This window comes from Dermacentor albipictus, chromosome 1, assembly GCF_038994185.2.
Source record: "Dermacentor albipictus isolate Rhodes 1998 colony chromosome 1, USDA_Dalb.pri_finalv2, whole genome shotgun sequence".
In the NCBI taxonomy this organism is placed as follows: domain Eukaryota; kingdom Metazoa; phylum Arthropoda; class Arachnida; order Ixodida; family Ixodidae; genus Dermacentor; species Dermacentor albipictus.
In genome coordinates this window covers 414602497-414608026 of record NC_091821.1, presented here as the reverse complement: position 1 = coordinate 414608026, position 5530 = coordinate 414602497, and the positions used below count along the sequence as shown (strand labels likewise).

The window sequence follows — 5530 nt, the reverse complement described above, 5'->3', positions numbered from 1 at the left end:
TTGTGTAAATCTAAAATTGAAGTTAATTTAGCAGTTGACTGTTGCAGTCATTTGGATGTTTTGCATGCATTTCACTAAGAAGACTAAGAGCTAAGACTTTCTTTTATTGCCATGGCCTTGACTGTCTTGATGTTGTTTTGCACCATGCCCTTGTGTTGACTTTTGCATATGATATTTTTCAGGCACCCGCTTTATATAACTCAAGAAGGCAGCTGCAAGGACACGAGGATGTGAAAGAGCCAGTGGAGCGTAGTGCAGAGGAGCCAATGCCAAAAAATCAAAATACATTGCCATGCAATTTGGAAAAGAAAACTAGTATGTGGGTATATTGGGTGTAGCATTTGACCAAATGTAACCAAAATCAAGATACAGTATGTTACACCAAGATGAAAATTCTCACGTGCTCCAGGCAGTCATCTTAACATGGTATACTTATGTAATGTCTCCGATTGGAAAGTCAAATCAAGTATGTTCTCTGGAGACAAACACATAGCAGCAAGTGTCATTGAAAAGTTAGAAATTTGTTTTAAAAAAGCTGATTAGTTCTGAGAAGTGACTGCTTTTTGTCTTGCCTCTCAACAGATACATCCATGTGATAAAAAAATAGTGGTACAATGAAATTGCGTATTTGCTTAGTGACATGATACATACTTGCAATGAGCACGGTGTCTGTGTTTACTATAAAAAGCAACAGCCCATGCTTGGTTAGGTTAGGCCCACTACAACATGCAGGCATAGGTGATTGGCGCTTTTTTTATTTCTGTGTCGTAAGGTTTATTGACGTGTGTATAAGTGCAATGGCACGCAGTATGGCTAGTACAAAAAGGGGGGGGGGGCAGATATATGTAGCTCACTGTACACGACACAGGGCAAAGGAAATCCGTGTTCAGCAACCATGTTAAATGCTATGTACGTAAATTTTACAACGCTACTCATTCGAAGTGCATACAGGTGCATACTGAAGAAAAGTTTTCCAGGGTACATAATTTAGTGCGTAATTTACACGAATTTTGCTCTAACCACTAGACATAATAATTTGAATATACTGCACGGAAAAACCTAGAGTGAATTAAATTGTGCGTCAGCTTCGTGTGTATAGATATAGTCTTTCCTATGCATTAGGTTTTTCACGTAATGCATTACCAGTTGACAGCCTATCTTATGTGCACTCTGTTTACATTACAGTTGTTTATTAGTTTACTCATTTGTTTTGCAGCTTATGAAATGCCGGTGTATATATATTTTCAACATTTGACATAACCCTGTATGTTTTGTAGGGACAACCCAGGACGTGCATTTCTCAGCACCCAGTCAACTGCCAGAAGTGACTCGAACACAGGCCACCAGTAACAGGACATCAGTTGGAATTTCACATTATGCAGTTGGCTGCTGCCTTGTACTGAGGCTTTTTTTTTTAATCAGATGGTGGTGTCGTTCTAATGTACATTTTGACCACAAAGGTGCGATCATGTCTCACAGAGGCATATATGGTTGCTATTCTCTGCGAGGGACGTGTTCTCGTGTTCGTGAAGCAGTTGTGTTTGGCAGTATTGTCGCCCAATGAGTCAGATATAAACACTGTAACTCGCCACTGCTGGGAAGTAGTTGCGAGAAACACAATATATTATGACGCTGTAAAGTTATTTCATTAATTCGAAGGAAAATTTTGCAGCAGGAAAAAAAGGTTGCTCTTCCAGGTAAACATGTCTTTTTCTCACAAGTTATTTAACCAAACCGTGGATGCGTGAAATTCATGACTTATGAATAGATTTTATTTCATCCTTTAGTAATGCTTCCAAAAGAGACTAGAAATAGCATGTGACTACCTCTCCAATCAGCAGATCATACACTTACAGTCATAAGTGGTAGTTCCATGCAGTCTCGCACTCTATATAACCTTTCCTTTCAGCAGCATTGTAACTGGCGGCTGCGTTTTCAGAAGGAGGAGTGCACTTGGCACTGTATATGTATGTGTGAATTCGGTTTTCTTTGTATGTGTCGGCTCACTGACACAAACAGTGCAAAAATCAGTTGTACCATGAGGCTGATGACGCCTTCTGCTGCTAGAAATGCGGCACTTCATATTTTATAGTACTGCATGACATTTAAATAAAAGCTAGCACATAAGATGATCAAGAAAACTAACCGCTGTTATAACTGTTTTCCTCAAAGAAAGCTTGTCCTTTATGGACTGTGTTAATCTGAGCTCTTCACCGATGTTTCAGTAGTATCATCCCTTAGTGAGAGAGATTGGGGGCAATTAATCGTGTTAGTCTTTAAGTGGTGTCCTAATTATGTGTATTTGTTCCAACAAAGTTGTCTAGATTACTTTATTGTGTAGTGTAAAGCTTATGAAACCATCAGCAACTAGTGAGTTGCTAACATGCATGTGCATTTGTCACTATACAGGTGGCACTCGGCTGTACCACTGCAGTGCTGCGGAAATTGCCAGCACCAGCGGCTTTGCAACAGCTGTTTCACAGCATGTCGGTATGTGCTAATCTATAGTTTTGTTGGGATGAGTTAGTATTATAGACCACTGCTACTCTGTATTGTGACAGATCCATATGATAAGTGATGTAATGGGCACAGCGAAAACATGTGAATGTTTTACTATGCTACATAAAAAGGCTCTCTTTTTCGTCACTGGAGCAGGGGAGAAGAGCATGCAGGCACTCCTGAATGTACATATATTTCAAAACATGAGAGAGACATATATATATATATATATATATATATATATATATATATATATATATATATATATATATATATATATATATATATATATATATATATATATATATATATATATATAAACACACGTACAATTAAACTAAAATCAGGGACATTCTATCTTGCATTTCGAATTGACTTGTACAGCGCAAAAATACAAGACAGACCACAGAGAAGCCCGCATGTTAACAGGTATGATACACACAATAATTCAACAGGTTTGATACTTCAGGTGTGCTATTTTATGCAAGGGGGAAGGGAAAGGGGATAAAACCAGAAAAAAGAGTGGAGTGGAAAATAAAGGAATCGTGCCAAAAAGCATGAGAAACATTGTGCAGCCAGGATTGCCAGCAGGACATCTAAAAAGCACTGATAAAATTACATACAGGGCAACCTTACGTATTGTTTGTTTCAATAAACTCAGATCACATGCAGCCATTACTGCAATCAAGTTGTTTCCTTATGTCATGAGGGAATGATGCGGGCCCAAAAAACTGTTTAGAGCTGAAGGATTATGTTCCATGCTTGCCTCATTACCTGCTTTTTATCATATTATCAGCTGCTTATGTTAGGGACAAAAAGTAAGAGTACGAGCTTTTTCCTAATTCGCCATTCCACACAGCATGTCTTTGTGACTATATGTACATGCAGATGATCCATAGATGAAAAATATTCAGTACAGTAGAATCTCATTACAAGATACACTTGGTTGTAAGAGACATCTGAAAAAGGTTTGGTTGGTTTGCCACATTAATAACACTGTACACAAGAGTCACCTTTGTTACTAACGACTTTTTAAGTATTCACTACTTCGAAGGGACACAACCCAGACACATTCACTACATGCACCTTGTGTGCTCCGAAGGGCGTAAAGATCACGCAATCCTCACACAGGTCAAGTGTGCATGTCTCTTTAGCATGAACTAGAAAAGGAGGGCAACGAGGACAGTGCAGGGCAGAAAGTGTCGACAGTTGAAGCTGACGAGCGTCTAAGAGCACCTCAAAGGCACTGCGAGCAACAAGGCTTGCAAAGTGAAGTGTTTAACTTCCAGAAGTTAGGGAGGAAGCTAACACAATCTACAGTCACTAAAAAGCTGTGAATGTCTTCTTTAAAGGGCCCCTAAACCACCGAGGTTGAAATTCAGTTGCGGTGTTGCAGTTGTACATGTTAAGGCATCGAACACGTAGCCACGAGAATTTTTCAAAACGGTGCAGTAATAGTGGAGCTACGTGTTTGATTATCGAAAAGTAGTCCCCGCTCATTTTACTCTTTCATCTGGTACACGCCATCTGGACAGTATCGTCTTTTCCTCGCCTAGTACACCTCCAAATGTTACGGGACAGGCCATCACCAACGAGCTCTGTTGCTCCCGCACAGGCCCGTCATCCTGCGAGGGGTGGCGCTAATGACCTTGCCAATACAATGGAACTGTATGGTGACTCTAGTTGAAGAGCCTCATAGGGAGACCCTTCCGTTGGCATTTCTGTTCTTTGCCCCCATTGGCTGCCCACAATGGCATCGCGAGCAACGCGACGAGGAAGGAGTGTGTATTTGCTTGCAGGCCTCGCCGGCAGTCGTACACTTTCGTTCGACCAATCGACAGCACTGGAAACTGGTGACATCATCAGAGACAGCCTGATGATGTCAGGACAAACTGGGGGGTGCAGGATAGGTCCAGACAGGCGCATGGGGTCGTTTTCGTCATATTGTGGTGCTCCCACAGTGCTACGCACTGTGGCGTTTGGCGTCGTCAATTGTGACGCCATTGTGATTTTGATGCGCATGTTTACTTGAAATGTTCAAAAAATGTCAAGTGGTTTAGGGGCCCTTCAAGTCACCCTGAGCAATTATTCCTTCAGATATATCTAAACATACTTTAGTGATGATGCATAATAAGCTGATCTAGTCTGGCTCCTCAGTGTTTTAAAATTTTTGGTTTCGAGAGACATGTTTCCCGTGCCTCTTGAGTATCTCTTCTAATGAGGCTTAACTGTAATGTACGCACACAATTGTGTAACTCCTCCTGCAAGTATTATTCCTTAAGCCTGGTCACTGATGTGCAAAGCTTGTGGTTAAGTTTTGATGTCCGTACTTCTTAGAGCTATGTTTATTAATTCAGGCTGTTCTTATTGGTTCTTCGATGCAGGAGACAATGCCTACGAAATTATTGGCCCTGATGACGAGAGCTCTCAAGGGGCAAACGACATCTCTGTTGCAGAAGTGAGCCCGATACCACCTGAAGTTACCATGACAGGTGGCACGGCAGCAATAGATACAGAGACGGACATGTCTACTGCAGCTGCAACAGTGTACGAGGCAAGCAGCAGTGTGTCAGCATCAGCAGCAGTGTCAGAAGGAACCGCACCAGGCCTGGTAGAGCAACATGTGTGCTATCACTGTGACTTTTTTTGTAGTGCATTTGCTCAACATACAAAAGCTTTTCACCATGACTGTGAGCCAGTGTTCTTGTGCAGCAAGTGCGAGACTAAGTTAGGTGTTATAACACAGTACAAGCATCACTTTAAAATATGCAAACATATTACAGTTGTTGCCTCCCCAGCCAGCCCACATAGCGACAACGTGGAACACATGGTGGGACACACCTCTTCCCCATTAGAAGATAGTAGAGACTGTCAGTGTTGTTGCTAGATTAACTGGTCTTTGTAGGCAACTAGAAGGACAACACAGGTGTCATAAGATTGTTGTTTATGTTGTTGTTGAAGAGGTAAAAAAGAAGTTTGATGCAGCTGAAGTGCCAACTGATATTGAGCAAATCAAAAACAACCACCTGAG

The 5530-nt window shown here is 41.2% G+C and overlaps 1 long non-coding RNA gene across 1 annotated transcript; it reads left to right on the top strand.

Moving 5' to 3' along the window:
• Positions 1–840: 840 nt before the first annotated feature.
• On the top strand, positions 841–5187 carry LOC139054724 (uncharacterized). Its single transcript, XR_011511456.1, has 3 exons — positions 841–1346; positions 2410–2490; positions 4884–5187. It is a non-coding gene; the product is annotated as an uncharacterized lncRNA (long non-coding RNA).
• The last annotated feature ends 343 nt before the right edge of the window (positions 5188–5530 follow it).